The sequence below is a fragment of the Triticum urartu genome, chromosome 5, assembly GCF_003073215.2.
Source record: "Triticum urartu cultivar G1812 chromosome 5, Tu2.1, whole genome shotgun sequence".
NCBI classification, from domain to species: Eukaryota; Viridiplantae; Streptophyta; class Magnoliopsida; order Poales; family Poaceae; genus Triticum; species Triticum urartu.
Window position 1 is genome coordinate 132,770,721 of NC_053026.1, and position 16,678 is coordinate 132,787,398.

Below are 16,678 nucleotides of genomic sequence, written 5' to 3' on the forward strand. Positions count from 1 at the left end.
AAACTTGACGAGCCTAGCATATGCAAATATGGCCTCGGAACACTAAGACCGAAAGGTCGAACGTGAATCATATTGTAGATATGATCAATATAGAGATGTTCACCATATAAAACTACTCCATCTCACGTGATGATCGGACATGGTTTAGTTGATATTGACCACGTGATCATTTAGATGACTAGAGGGATGTCTATCTAACTGGGAGTTCTTAAGTAATATGATTAATTGAACTTTAATTTATCATGAACTTAGTCCTGGTATTATTTGCATATCTATGTTGTAGATAAATAGCTCGCGTTGTAGCTCCCCTATGTTTTTGATATGTTCCTAGAGAGAACTAAGTAAAAAATGATAGTAGCAATGATGTGGACTGGGTCCATGATCTGAGGATTATCCTCGTTGCTGCACAAAAGAATTATGCCCTAGATGCACTGCTAGGTGACAGACCTGTTGCAGGAGCACATGCAGACGTTATGAACATTTGACAAGCTCGGAATGATGACTAATTGATAGTTTAGTGCACCATGCTTTACGGCTTAGAACCGGGACTTTAAAAACGTTTTGAACGCCATGGAGAATATAAGATGTTCCAAGAGTTGAAATTGGTATTTCAGACTCATGACCATGTCGAGAGGTATGAGAGCTCTGACAAGTACTTTGCCTACAAGATGGAGGAGAATAGCTCAGCTAGTGAGCATGTGCTCAGAATGTCTGAGTACTACAATCACTTGAATCAAGTGGGAGTTAATCTTCCAGATAAGATAGTGATTGACAGAGTTCTCTAGTCACTATCACCAAGTTACTAGAACTTTGTGATGAACTATAATATGCAAGGGATAACAAAAATGATTCCCAAGCTCATCACAATACTAAAATCGGTGAAGGTAGAAATCAAGAAAAAGCATCAAGTGTTGATGGTTGATAAGACCACTTGTTTCAAGTAAAAGGGCAAGGGAAAGAAAAGGAACTTCAAGAAGAATGGCAAGCAAGTTGCCACTCCCATGAAGAAGCCCAAAGCTAAACCCAAGCCTGAAACTGAGTGGTACTACTACAAAGGGAATGGTCACTGGAAGCGGAACTACCCCAAATACTAGGCGGATAAGAAGGATGGCAAAGTGAACAGAAGTATATTTGATATACATGTTATTGATGTGTACTTTACTAGTGTTCATAGTAACCCCAGGGTATTTGATACCAGTTCAGTTGCTAAGATTAGTAACATGAAACAGGAGTTGCAAAATGAACAAAGACTAGTTAAGGGAAAGGTGACGATGTGTGTCGGAAATGATTCCAAGGTTGATAAGATCACCATCGCATACTCCTTTTACCTCCAGGATTAATGTTGAACCTAAAATAAATGTTATTTGGTGTTTGCGTTGAGTATGATTATGATTGGATCATGTTTATTACAATACAGTTATTCATTTAAGTCAAAGAATAATTGGTGTTCTATTTACATGAATAAACCCTTCTATGGTCATACACCCAATGTAAATGGTTTATCGAATCGATCATAGTGATACACATATTCATAATATTGATGCCAAAAGATGCAAAGTTGATAATGATGGTGCAACATATTTGTGGCACTGCCGTTTAGGTCATATTGGTGTAAAGCGCATGAAGAAACTCCATTCGGATGGACTTTTGGAATCACTTGATTATGAATCATTTGATGCTTGCAAACCATTCCTCATGGGCAAGATGACTAAGACTCCGTTCTCCAGAACAATGGAGTGAGCCACTGACTTATTGGAAATATTACATACCGATGTATGCGGTCCGATGAGTGTTGAGGCTCGCCGCGGGTATCGTTATTTTCTAACCTTCACAGATGATTTGAGCAGATATGGGTATATCTACTTAATGAAACACAAGTCTGAAACATTTGAAAAAGTTCAAAGAATTTCAGAGTGAAGTGGAGAATCGCCATAACAAGAAAATAAAGTTTCTACGATCTGATCGCAGAGGTGAATATTTGAGTTACGATTTTGGCATTCATTTAAAACAATGTGGAATAGTTTCACAACTCATGCCACCTGGAACACCACAGCGTAATGGTGTGTCCGAACATTGTAACCATACTTTATTAGATATGGTGCGATCTATGATGTCTCTTACCGATTTACCACTATTGTTTGGGGTTATGCATTAGAGACAGTTGCATTCACGTTAAATAGGGCACCATCTAAATCCGTTGAGACGACACTGTATGAACTATATGGTTTGGAAAAAAACCTAAGCTGTCATTTCTTAAAGTTTGGGGCTGTGATGCTTACGTGAAAAAGCTTCAACCTGATAAGCTCGAACCCAAATCAAAGAAATGTATATTCATAGGATACCCAAAGGAAGCTGTTTGGTACACCTTCTATCACAGATCCAAAGGCGAGATATTTGTTGCTAAGAATGGATCCTTTCTAGAGAAGGAGTTTCGCTCGAACGAAGTGAGTGGGAGGAAAGTAGAACTTGATGAGGTAATTGTACCTTCTCCCGAATTGGAAAGTAGCTCAACACATAAAACCGTTCCCGTGATGCCTACACAAACTAGAGAGGAAGCTAATGATAATGATCATGAAACTTTGGATCAAGTTACACCAACCAGAGTGGTACGGTAATCCTGTTCTGGAAGTCATGTTACTAGACCATGGCAAACCTATGAACTATGAGGAAGTGATGATGAGCCCAGATTCCAATAAATGGCTTGAGGCCATGAAATCTGAGATAGGATCCATGTATGAGAACAAAGTATGGACTTTGATTGACTTGCCCGATGATCGGCAAGCCATTGAGAATAAATGGATCTTCAAGAAGAAGACGAACACTAATAGTAGTATTACTGTCTACAAAGCTCGAATTGTAGCAAAAGGTTTTCGACAAGTTCAACGTGTTGACTACGATGAGATTTTCTCACTCGTATCGATGCTTAAATTCTGTCTGAATCATGCTAGCAATTGCCGCATTTTATGAAATCTAGCAAATGGATGTCAAAACTGCATTCCTTAATGGATATCTTAAAGAAGAGTTGTATATGATGCAAACAGAAGGTTTTGTCGATCCTAAAGGTGCTAACAATGTGTGCAAGCTCCAGCGATCCATTTATGGACTGGTGCAAGAATCTCAGAGTTGGAATATATGCTTTGACGAGTTGATCAAAGCCTATAGTTTTATATAGACTTGTAGTGAAGCCTGTATTTACAAGAAAGTGAGTGGGAGCTCTGTAGCATTTCTAATATTATATGTGGATGACATATTGTTGATTAGAAATAATAGATAATTTCTGGATAGCATAAAAGGATACTTGAATAAGAATTTTTCAATGAAGGATATCGGTGAAGCTGCTTATATATTGGGCATCAAGATCTATAGAGATAGATCAAGATGCTTAATTGGACTTTCACAAAGTACATACCTTGATAAGATTTTGAAGGAGTTCAAAATAGAACAGTCAAAGGAGTTCTTGCCTGTGTTGCAAGGTGTAAAGTTGAGTAAGACTCAAAACATGACCACGATAGAAACTAGAAAGAGAATGAAGGTCATTCCCTATGCCTCAGCCATAGGTTCTATAAAGTATGCCATGCTGTGTACCAGACCTATTATGTGCCTTCCATGCGTTTGGCAAGGGGTTACAATAGTGATCCAGGAGTAGATCACTAACAGCGGTCAAAATTATCCTTACAAGACTAAGGAAATATTTCTCGGTTATGGAAGTGACAAAGAGTTCGTTGTGAAGGGTTACGTCGATGCAAGCTTTGACACTGATCTAGATGACTATGAGTCTCAATCTGTATACATATTGAAAGTGGGACCAATTAGCTAGATTAGCTCCGTGTAGAGCTTTGTTGACATAGAAATTTGCAAAATACATACGGATCTGAATGTGGCAGACCCATTGACTAAACTTCTCTCACAAGCAAAACATGATCACACCTTAGTACTCTTTGGGTGTTAATAACATAGCGATGTGAACTAGATTATTGACTCTAGTAAACCCTCTAGGTGTTAATCACATAAAGATGTGAACTATTCGTGTTAAATCACATGGCTATGGGAACTAGATTACTGACTCTAGTGCAAGCGGGAGACTGGAGGAAATATGCCCTAGAGGCAATAATAAAGTTGTTATTTATATTTCCTTATATCATCATAAATGTTTATTATTCATGCTAGAATTGTATTAACTGGAAACTTTGTACGTGTGTGAATACACGGACAAAACAAGGTGTCCCTAGTATGCCTCTACTTGACTAGCTCGTTAATCAAAGATGGTTAAGTTTCCTTACCATAGACATGTGTTGTCATTTGATGAACGGGATCACATCATTAGAGAATGATGTGATGGACAAGACCCATCCGGTAGCTTAGCATAATGATCATTCTATTTTATTGCTATTGCTTTCTTCATGTCATATACATATTCCTTTGACTATGAGATTATGCAACTCCTAGATACCGGAGGAATACCTTGTGTGCTATTTTTGGTGTCAAAACCGGCGGATCTCAGGTAGGGGGTCCTGAACTGTGCGTCTAAGGTGGATGGTAACAGGAGGCAGGGGACACGAAGTTTACTGAGGTTCGGGCCCTCTTGATAGAGGTAATACCCTACGTCCTGCTTGATTGTTCTTGATGATATGAGTATTACAAGAGTTGATCTACCACGAGATCATAGAGGCTAAACCCTAAAAGCTAGCCTATGGTATGATTGTATGTTGTCCTACGGACTAAACCCTCCGGTTTATATAGTCACCGGAGGGGGCTAGGGTTACACAAAGTCAGTTACAAGGGAGGAGATCTACATATCCGTATTGCCAAGCTTGCCTTCCACGCCAAGGAGAGTCCCATCTGGACACGGTACGAACTCTTCAATGTCGTATCTTCATAGTCCAACAGTCCGGCCAAAGGATATAGTCCGGATGTCCGGAGACCCCCTGTCGGTGTCAAAGCCGAAGGATCTTGGGTAGTGGTTCCCGAACTGTGCGTCTAAGGCGGATGGTAACAAGAGGTCGGAGACACGATGTTTTACCTAGGTTCGGGCCCTCTTGATGGAGGTAAAACCCTACGTCCTGCTTGATTTATTCTTGATGATATGGGTATTACAAGAGTTGATCTACCACGAGATCGGAGAGGCTAAACCCTAGAAGCTAGCCTATGGTATGATTGTATGTTGTCCTACGGACTAAAACCCTCCGGTTTATATAGACACCAGAGGAGGCTAGGGTTACACAAGGTCGGTTACAAAGGAGGAGATATACATATTCGTATTGCCTAGCTTGCGTTCCACACCATGTAGAGTCCCATCCGGACACGAGACGAAGTCTTCAATCTTGTATCTTCATAGTCCAACAGTCCGGCCAAAGGATATAGTCCAGCTGTCCGGAGACCCCCTAATCCAGGACTCCCTCAGTAGCCCCTGAACCAGGCTTCAATGACGATGAGTCTGGCGCGAAGTGTTGTCTTCGGCATTGCAAGGCGGATTCTTCCTCTGAATACACCACGGAAGAATTTGAATACAAGGATAGTGTTCGACCCTGCAAAATAAGTTCCACATACCACCGTAGAGAGAATAATATTTCCAAAAATCTAATCTGTTGACACGTTTTGGCGGCATGACATTATGCCATGGCCCGATGATTATTCAAACCGTTTTTCTTTAACTAGCCCCGCACATAACGCGAGGCAGTTTCTTGACATGTCTTGTCAAAGCAGAGATCGTGTCCCCCTTATTATGGGATTCTCATCAGTACGGGCGTGGGTAACCCAACCGCACCATCGATTATGGCGCTTGGGGGATAAGCGAGTTTTACCAGGCTAGTGGGGGCGCATAGTTTCGGCCGCCCTTATAAAGGGACAAGGTTTAACCTTTTTCTACCCACGCCTTCTTCCTCCTTGCTCATCCATTCTTGCGCACCCGAGCTCCAACGCCCAAGTCCACATCCTTCCTTTCAACCTTCTCCAATCATGTCCGGAGCGGGAGGCAAATGGATGGCTTCCTCCGTTACGGAGGGACACATTAAGAAGCTGTGCGGAGCCGGATACTTAGCCGCGAATATCACGCATCGGCTGCCCACTGCGGGGCAGATCGTCCCTACCCCGGAACCTCACGAGAGGGTAGTTTTCCTCCACCACTTCCTCCGCGGACTGGGGTTTCCCCTCCATCCATTCGTCCGTGATCTTATGTTCTACTACGGGCTGGACTTTCATGATCTAGCCCCGAACTTCATCCTCAACATTTCGGAGTTCATCGTCGTGTGTGAGGCTTTTCTCCGCATCCGGCCCCACTTCGGCCTGTGGTTGAAGACCTTCAATATCAAGCCGAAGGTGGTGGGAGGCCAACAAGCAGAATGCGGCGGAGCCATGGTGGGCAAGATGCCCAATGTTATATGTCTTGAAGGCTCCTTCGTGGAGACCATAAAGGGGTGGCAATCGGCGTGGTTCTACATCACCGAGCTGCGCGACACCAACTGGGTGGCGGCCCCCGAGTTTCGATCCGGAATCCCCATGCGGCTCACCTCTTGGAAGGAGAAGGGCCTGTCCTGGGGTTCATCGGTGGAGCTAGATGGATTCCAAAAATGTATCCGGAATATGGCAAGCAAGAAGCTCAAGCTTGTCAACATAGTCCAGGTCATGCTCATCCGCCGGATCCTCCCGTGTCAACTACGGGATTTCAATTTGTGGGAGTTCGACCCGGCCCATCACCAGACTCTGAGCGAGCTCTTCGACACGATGCACAAGGACGTCTGGAGGGTGTTGTTCAAGGGCGCTGAGGTCCCTCCCTCTCTCACCGAGGACCGCGGGCTAAGCGCGAAGCGCCTAGCGCATTCGGTGAGTTCTATACATCTGGTAGGATATTTATTTCCCCTAGCTTAACCATGTGCGGGGTCTGAGCTCCATGCCTTTGACAGGACTGGGTGGAGACGTCGGGGCAGATTAACTGTCCGGCCCCTCTGCTCGAAGACACTACGGACGCTCTCCTGACGGAGATGCTGACTCCGGCTCCTTACAAGGTGACGAAGAAGACCAAGAAGGCCAAGGGAACCCAAAAGAGTTCCCGATGCCAGGTGTTATCGGACTCATCGTCCAATAACTCCGCGACGCACTCCTCCCCCGAAGACGAGGAGGAAGATGAAGATGCTCCCCCTCCAGTCGGGGGAGACAAGAAAAGGCAGGTCGCCCCAACCGGGGGGCGAAGGGTCCAAGAAGGGAAGGACTCTCCTTCCAGACCACTCGACCACCGCCGCCGAAGGCGAAGACAAGTGGCTGCTCAGGGCCAAGCCCCTGGCGAAGTCGTAAGTATTCGGATGCCAGAGTAACTCATAGCATACCCTTGTTGCACTGCTTCTCCTAACACCGAATTATGATTATGCAGACCGCCACGAGCCCGTATTGACGTATCTTCGTCGGACGGCTCCCTGGGCTCGTCGGATATGGATAGCGATCCACTTCCGACTGCCACCTCCCCTTGCTCTATGGACAACGCCGAGGTATTGTCTCAAGAGGCACCGGGTCGAGGGGAAACAGTCCTGGAGGCGCCTCAAGGTGACCTTCCGGATTTCGGGAGCAGAGGGAGCAAGGCTCCCGAGGGCTCCGAGTTCGGCCCTCAGCCGAACATCGCGCCGGAACCTCCAGTGGTTCTGGACTCAGTCAGGCAGCCTCCTTCCAAAAGGGGCAAGACGCCTGTGCCAGTGACCTCTGTCCATCCAGAGGCACCGGACAGTCTGCTGGGAGTGCTTCGCAGCGCTTATCGATGAAGAGCACCGCACTATTATGAGTGCGGTGATCCAGAAGGTTCAGTCCGCCAAGAGCGGACTAACTAAAGCTTGTGATAGCCTTCTAACAGGCTTTGAGGTAAGTATTTTAAATATAGGAAAAATATTACCACATAGACAGTAGCCCCTGATGCTCTGTTCGGTGTTCACAAAGAAAAGCCGAACAGAGGATCAAACAATATCGCATGAGTCTAATATAAGTATGTATATATACGTATGCAGGCTTCGCTGCTGGCCTCTGCCGCACTGACTGCGGAGGTCGCCGCACTGAAGCAGGACCTCGAAGGGTCCAAGGAAGAGCTCGGCCTTGCCAAGAGGCAGCTCGAGGAGAACAAAGGTAAGTAATACCTAGTCTATGGATATATAAAAAAGAATGCGATTGCGAAATGACAAGATCATCGTAAATTTGCCAGGGGCCACGACCGAGGTGGCGACCCTGAAGCAAGCGCTATCCGAGGCCGAAAACAAAGCGGCCAAGGAGCGCACCGAGCAGGAAAGGCAGGAGGCATGGGTGGGCGAGGTGCAGCAAGAGCTCCACGCTCTCGTGACGAAGCACGAGGCGTTGGAGCTTGACTTGAAGACGCGAGAGTCCGAGCTTGCCGCGGCCCTCGAGAGCGTAAAGAATGCCAAGGCCGAAGCCCAAAAGGCCCTCCAGGAGATTGATGCGATGAAGAAAATAGTGGCGGGTAAGGCATTCTATATGCAAAGCAAGCATGTGAAAGTAAATTACTTGTTACTTACATGAATCCGGAGCTCTCCAGGAGCATTCGCAGATTTGCCCCACAGTGTGTTGGATGCCGCACAGTTTTACCAGGCCGAGGAGGGAAGCTCAACGGAGAAGCTGTTCTGGTCTCAGTATACTGGGACCGAACACCCGATGCCTCTGAGCGACCAGCTGAAGCAACTGGTCGAGCTGCACAAGGCAGCCGAACAGGCCATGAAGGGCTTTATAGTCCGGATGTGGCCTGGCGACGCCCTTCCCAACAGCTACTTCCGCCTGGTGAGGCGGCTTGTGGATGCCTGCCCACGGCTGGAAGTCATCAAGTGGTCCGTCTACATCGAAGGTGCACGCCGGGCTTTCGCCCGTGTGAAGGTGCAATGGGCCAAGATGGACGCCGTGAAGCTGGTGAAGGAAGGGCCGCCGCAGGGCAAGGAGCATCGCCACCCCGAGATGTACTATGAGGGTGTACTGAAGGGTGCCCGTCTCGTAGCGGACGAGTGTATGAAAGATGTAATATTTGAGTAAACTTGCTCATGTGATCCTGTATTATGAAAACTTGTTCATATGCGCTATGCAACGCTTGTCTGAATTTAAAATATTACCTTCTGTTCGGCTGTTTATCAAATCTGAGAGATGGCTAGTCGTCGGCTTCTGCCCCCACGCCATGAGTGCTGGGGTGTTCGGGATAAACCTGAGCACTCTTGTTCCCATTGTTGGGTCCTTCGAGGGAGGTGCTCAGCACAACGAACAAGGCAATCGAACCATAATGCGTTATCACTCTCACTTAGCCATAGAATTCTATAATTTTAAATTTCGGCGAGGCCCCTAGTATTCGGAAGGCCGAATTCGGGGCGCGATACACGCCTTAAGCCGGACAGGGCCAACTCCTCGCTCTAAGCGGCATAAGTCTTTAGGGACTTGAAACCTCTTGAACAGCGACCAGTCTCTCGCCTTATCATGACAGTCAGTTTTAGCTTTCTCTACTGAGGTGCTTAGCCCAGCAGAACCGGGGCACAATCGCAGTAGTTCTCCCAGTGCTACCTTAGCCGATATAGCGGAACGTAAGGTACCAAAACATGGGATCCGGGCAAACCCAACTATTGACCCAAGACATGATTCGGAGCTGATGCATATAATTCTATAAGTTCAGGGTGCCACACCATCGAAAGTGTTCGGACTTCTCACGCCGTATTATGGGGTATGTTTAAGCCCCTAGCATATTGGCCGTACCAGAGTGTACGGGTGCTAGATGTCGTGAATGAACATATATATATATAAAGGAAGAATGCAATAATAGTCTTAATGCTATGCATTGTTTATTCAAAAAGGTGCGTTAAAGAAGAATGATACAAGTAGTGCGATAAGCAAAAAGTAGGACTGTTTGACATGTCCCTTCCAAGGGCAAGCTGAGGAATAGTATTAAAGCAAATATTTCACTCGTTATCGTAATCCACCTGGGAGTTCCGTGGTGTGACATAGCTTTCTGCCTCCTTGGTTGCTGCATCATGTGTTCGGCAATCATGCTGCCGGACAGGGTTTCCAGATATTAAAGTCCTGAAAGAGAAAAATAACAAAGCGGGAAGCCCCTAGTGCGGTTTAAGCCGCGGCATGGGGTGTGCCGCAGTCGTGCCCCCCTCCCCGCCTCTGCCCATGGTATTTTTAATGCGTAATTATGTACGCGTGGCACGGATTTCGCCATTTGGCTGGTACCGGGGTGGGGCTACATTGCTATGCGAGCTCGGAATGTGCCAGGCGGTCCAGTTGCCGATTACTCCGGGCGCACTTGAAGTTGTCCGGGTCCTTAATCGGCAAACTAGTGGATTGCCTTAAGAGGCTGCTTTGTGCTTCTGCTGCGAGGGCTGCAGTGTGCTCCTCCGTGCGGAGAGAGCGCTATGTGTTTCCATTGACTGTAATGACCCCCTGAGGTCCTGGCATCTTGAGCTTGAGATATGCATAATGTGGTACCGCATTGAATCAATGCGGTTCGCCCGAGCAGTGCATGGTAGCCACTGCGGAACGGGACTATGTCGAAGATTAACTCTTCGCTTCGGAAGTTATCCGGGGATCCGAAGACCACTTCCAGTGTGACTGAGCCTGTGCAATGGGCCTCTACACCTGGTATGACGCCTTTAAAGGTCGTTTTTGTGGGTTTGATCCTTGAGGGTTCGATACCCATTTTGCGCACTGTGTCCTGATAAAGCAGGTTCAGGCTGCTGCCGCCATCCATAAGGACTCGAGTGAGGTGAAATCCGTCAATGTTTGGGTCTAGGACCAATGCGGTGAATCTGCCATGACAGATACTAGTGGGGTGGTCCTTGTGGTCGAAGGTGATCGGACAGGAAGACCATGGGTTGAAGTTTGGGGCGACTGGCTCCAACGCATATACGTCCCTGAGCACATGCTTCCGTTCCCTCTTGGGGATGTGGGATGCGTATATCATGTTCACCGTCCGCACTTGAGGGGGGAACCTCTTTTGTCCTTCGGTGTTCGGCTGCCGGGGCTCCTCCTCGTCATCGCTATGTGACCCCTTATCTTTATTTTCGGTGTTTAACTTGCCGGCCTGCTTGAACACCCAACAATCCCTGTTGGTGTGGTTGGCTGGCATGTCGGGGGTGCCGTGTATTTGACACGAGCGATCGAGTATACGGTCCAAACTGGACGGGCCCGGAGTGCTTCTTTTGAATGGCTTTTTCCGCTGACCGGGTTTAGAGCCTTTGAATCCGGCATTGACTGCCGTATCCTCGGTATTGTCGCTGTTAATGCGGAGCTTATGTTTGTTGCGACGTGACCTGCCATTGCCGTCCTTGGTATCCGAAGTACCATCATTCTTTGATATGTTATTACTGTGAGCCAGCCATCTGTCTTCTCCTGCACAAAAGCGGGTCATGAGTGTCGTGAGGGCTGCCATAGATTTCGGCTTTTCCTGACCAAGGTGCCGGGCTAGCCACTCGTCGCGGATGTTGTGCTTGAAGGCTGCTAGGGCCTCTGCATCCGGACAGCCGGCGATTTGATTTTTCTTTGTTAGGAACCGTGGCTAGAATTGCCTGGACGATTCCTCTGGCTGCTGAATTATGTGGCTCAAGTCATCGGCATCTGGTGGTCTCACATAAGTGCCCTGAAAGTTGTCGAGGAATGCGGCTTCCAGATCTTCCCAACAGCCAATGGACTCTGCTGGAAAGCTGTTGAGCCAATGCCGAGCTGGTCCTTTGAGTTTGAGTGGGAGGTATTTGATGGCGTGTAGGTCATCACCGCGGGCCATGTGGATGTGCAGGAGGAAATCCTCGATCCATACCACAAGATCTGTTGTGCCGTCGTATGATTCTATATTTACGTTTTTGAAACATTCTGGGATTTGACGATCCATTACTTCGTCTGTGAAGCATAAGGGGTGTGCGACGCCTCTATACTGTGCTATATCGCGACGCAGCTCAAATGAGTCTTGCCCGCTGGGTTCGGCCCGGCCGGACTTACTTTTACTGTATCCGGCGTGATGATTATCGTCTCGCATAGCGGCGCGCCCTCGTGATCCGTAGATTGATGTTGCATGTTTTGCTTTGTCCTCCAATACTTCTTGCAGGTCTAGCGTATTTCCCCATGACTTTTTATTTGAATGGCGTCAGGGTGCGGGCCGAGCTTTTGGCTAGAATGTCTCTCTGTCGCGGCCACGAGGTGGCCGATCAGCCGCGTCATACGCCGGGGATGTACGTTTCGGTGCTTCCTCCTCCAGTCGGGGCAGCAACCTGCACTTTGGGTAACTCTTGGAGGGGCGTTCGAATTTATATTCCTCGGCCGCCAGGACTTCAGTCCATCTGTCATCTAGCAAATCTTGATCAGCTTGAAGCTGCTCCTGCTTTTTCTTAAGGCTATTTGCCGTGGCTATAAGCCGGCGCTTGAAGTGCGCTTGTTCGACAGGATCCTCTGGCATGACGAATTTGTCATCGTCGAGGCTTGCCTCGTCTTCGGAGGGAGGCATGTAATTATCATCCTCCGCCACTCCATCTGCCGCTCTCTCAGGAGGGCTGGCTCCTCCATTCTCCTGCTCTAAATCTTGCTGGAGGGGATTATTGTTGTCTTTGGCACTGTCCGGAGTGCTATTATCTCCGATGCCGGTATCACCACTTTTGCCTTGGCGGGACTTAGAGCAGCGCCCCTGACGCTGGCGCTTGGGTTGCTTCTTGGAGGGGTCATCCTCCATTGTCTCATCGCCATTGCCTTCTTTGGGTGTGTCCACCATGTATATATCGTATGATGAGGTGGTTGTCTAGTGCCTTGTTGGTAGTTGTTCATCTTCGTCTCCTGCATCATCTTCCATACCATCGATGTCTTCGGAGTCGTAGTCGAGCATGTCGGTTAAGTCATCGACAGTGGCTACTAAGTGGGTGGTGGGTGGGCGGCGAATTTCTTCGTCATCCGCATCCCAATCCTGCTGGACGTAGTTCGGCCAGGACTCTCCTGACAGGGAGAGAGACCTTAATGAGTTCAGTATGTCGCCAAAGGGCGAGTGCTGAAAAATATCCGCAGAGGTAAACTCCATGATCGGCGCCCAATCGGATTCGACGGGAACGGGCGCAGGCGGTTCGGAGTCCGTGGCCGGAGAAGGATCCAACAGTTTAGCAACACGGCTCTCGTGAAGGGTAAGGTCGATATTCGGCTCGATCGCCGCAGAGGATATGACCTCCGTGGCGGGGTCTATCCACACGTTCATGGATGGCGCAACTGGCTCCGAATTGAGGGTCGGAGCGGCTGCCGGTGCGATCTCCTAAACACTGTCCGATGGTAGAGCTAAATCGTACCCATCGTGACCGCGTGGCACACAAGGCAGGGGCTCGAATCCGTCGAAGATCAAGTCTTCACGGATATTGGCCGTGTAGTTTAAGCTTCCAAACCTGACCTGATGGCCAGGGTCATAACTTTCGATCTGCTCCAGATGGCCAAGCGAGTTGGCCCACAGTGCGAATCCGCCGAACACAAAGATCTATTCGGGGACAAAAGTCTCACCCTGGACTACATCACTATCGATGATTGTAGGAGCCATCAAGCCTAATGGCGACGACAGAGAGGAACTCTCAATGAAAGCACCAATGTCGGTGTCAAAACCGGCGGATCTCGGGTAGGGGGTCCCGAACTGTGCGTCTAAGGCGGATGGTAACAGGAGGTAGGGGACACGGTGTTTTACCTAGGTTCGGGCCCTCTTGATGGAGGTAATACCCTACGTCCTGCTTGATTTCTTCTTGATGATATGGGTATTACAAGAGTTGAGCTACCACGAGATCGGAGAGGCTAAACCCTAGAAGCTAGCCTATGGTATGATTGTATGTTGTCCTACGGACTAAAACCCTCCGGTTTATATAGGCACCAGAGGGGGCTAGGGTTACAGAAGGTCGGTTACAAAGGAGAAGATATACATCCGTATTGCCTAGCTTGCCTTCCACGCCAAGTAGAGTCCCATCCGGACACGAGACGAAGTCTTCAATCTTGTATCTTCATAGTCCAACAGTCTGGCCAAAGGATATAGTCCAGCTGACCGGAGACCCCCTAATCTAGGACTCCCTCACCCCGTAATCCAGGACTCCCTCAGTAGCCCCCGAACCAGGCTTCAATGACGATGAGTCCGGCGCGCAGATTGTCTTCGACATTACAAGGCGAGTTCTTCTCCAAATTCTGAATATCTGCTGAGTAGTGTTCGGCTCCCCATACATGTTGCACTTCTTGGCTTCTGCGCCCAATAAGGGTTATCTTCCATGTGTCGAGCGAATGCGAGGAGCCAGGGCATTTTTACATTCGCCCCCCTAGCCATGTAAATAAACTGTCTATTAAAGGGACGAGGATTCTTAGATCCAAACCACACCATCCTCCCACGGCGAGTATCCATCGGAGCGCGCTCGGAAAAATCCATTCCAACATGGCCGGCCATCGCAACTCCTCCTCCCGCTCCCGTAGCCCTAAGCTCGGTGATTGGGAGAAGTGTTTCGTCCCGCACAACCAAATAGTAGAGCTGCAGACCCAGGGATTTCTCCCTCCAGCATATATGGTCCCCGTTCGAGCCGGGCTCGCCACCTATAATGGCGGGAAGCAAGCGGAGAGCTTCCCCAATCCCTCCAAGGGGGAGCGGGTATGCCTTGTCCCTTATTTACTAAGGGGACTTGGATTCCCAATCCATTCGTTCCTCCGCGGACTCCTGGAGTTTTACAGCCTCCAGTTGCATAATTTTCCCTCTGGTTCCATATTACACATCGTTGGTTATGTTGCCCTTTATGAGCTGTTTCTGGGCTGCGAGGCTCATTTCGAGCTGTGGAAGAGGCTATTCTGCCTTGTGCCCCGTACATAGGAGGGGTCACTATATCAAGTGGGCGGAGCCGAAATATGGCGCATCGCCGGGACCGGATACCTGTTCGGTACCCCGAAGAAGACGTCTGAAGACTAGACTTCAGAGTGGTTTTACATGGAGGACGTCCCCCTTCCAGATCCTATTCGGAGGGGTCTTCCCGAGTTCAGCAATGCTCCTCTAAAGAAACGCTGAAGCTGGTGCCCATGGAGCCCCCAGGAGGAAGACAACGGGGAAGTCCTTTACCTGATGGACCGAATTAAAGTGCTGGCTCAATCAGGATTGACAATAATCGAGGTTATGTCAATATGCATAATGCGGGGGGTGCAGCCACTTCAATATCGAGGGCACCCCCTGTGGCGCTTTAACGGGGAAGATGATGCCACCCGCTGCGGGCGTAAGGGACCGGACTCCGCTGCCGCTCTAGCAAAAATTATGTCCGAGTTGTTCAAGGGAGAGGAAGAGGAGTTCATCCGTATTAAGCCACGGGATGGATTCTCCATGTACAACCCTCCAAGCTGGGTAAGCTATCACTCTTTACTCTCAACCTTCCCGCATTCTTCGTCGTAAATACTCACCTTGCCGTTTCATGGCAGGAACTATGAATAGCTGTAAGGGAGGTTAGCAGCCCACCTCCACAACTGGAGGACCCTGACTGGGCCCTCGATCCCGGACTCGAAGAGGATCCGGACATATTTGTGGAGCTGATAGAAAGGACATTCTATCAATTGAGCTGCGATGACGCCATGGTGGCCATCATGGCCGACTATCCTGGGCTACTCCCTGCTTCGCATGTAAGAAAAAACCGGAGTCCCAACTTCCAAGAAGGATCCCCTTTTATGAACTTCACCTACCGTACACCTATGGTGTTTTATAGGGAAGGCCTTTGGGACGCCATGCCGAACCCGCAGTGACTCGCCAACAAGGGGCACCGAAGCCGGGTAGGCCAAAAAGGAGGGCGGTCAGGACTGAGACGTCGGCGTAGAGGTATGATACAAAACCTCACTCCGTGGTTGTCGTCTTTCTTTAAAATATAACGACGTCCATGTTTCCTAGTAGGAAAAACGCTCGCCGGACTATATCCGGAGAGGCTGCCGATCATGCCTCCATCAGTCGGGCTCCAGGGTCGGATATAGAGGCGGAAGCTAACACGGGGCAGACGCCGGATGCTCCTCCTACAGAGGATGCGGACCGACTATCCGCTACAAATTCCGAAGTGGAGAGCGCCATGAATCACATGTGTCGCCGGGCCGTACTCCGTGATGCTTGTTTCTCCCAGGAGGCGTTCGATGCCTTCAACTAGGAGACGCGTACATCCGTGCTGCTCAAAATGTTCTTGCTAGAGCCACGGACCAGTATGTAAAGGACATACGGGTAGGAAAATCTGACAATTATATATATTAGTAGCCCCTGAGACTTGAAACAGTTGACACGACTGATTTAAGGATCATTATTTGTGCAGGTTCTTACAGAGAAGAATACCCAATTGTCTCAAGAGATGGAAGAGTGCAAAGCCCAGCTACAGGCCGCGGTGGCTGCGTTGAAGGAGTCCGAGAAGGCCCCCTCTGGTAACACTTGCTTCTATTGCAATGAATTACAGGTACCAGATAGTATGCGGCATGCATGCAAATCTAATAGTAGATGTTGCAGATGACCCTGGAGTGAATCCGGAGGCCGTGCCGGAGGATGCGCAACGTGCTAATTGACAGCTAAATGCTGGCAAGTGCGTGCTTACGCGAGTCAGGCAGGAGAAAAATAATCTCCAGGACGCCAATATCCGGCTGGACGTGGAACTGAAGGACGTCCGAGCCCAGCTTGCGGACTCTGTGAAGGAGAATAAGCGGCTTCGACACGGCATTTTTAGTAAGT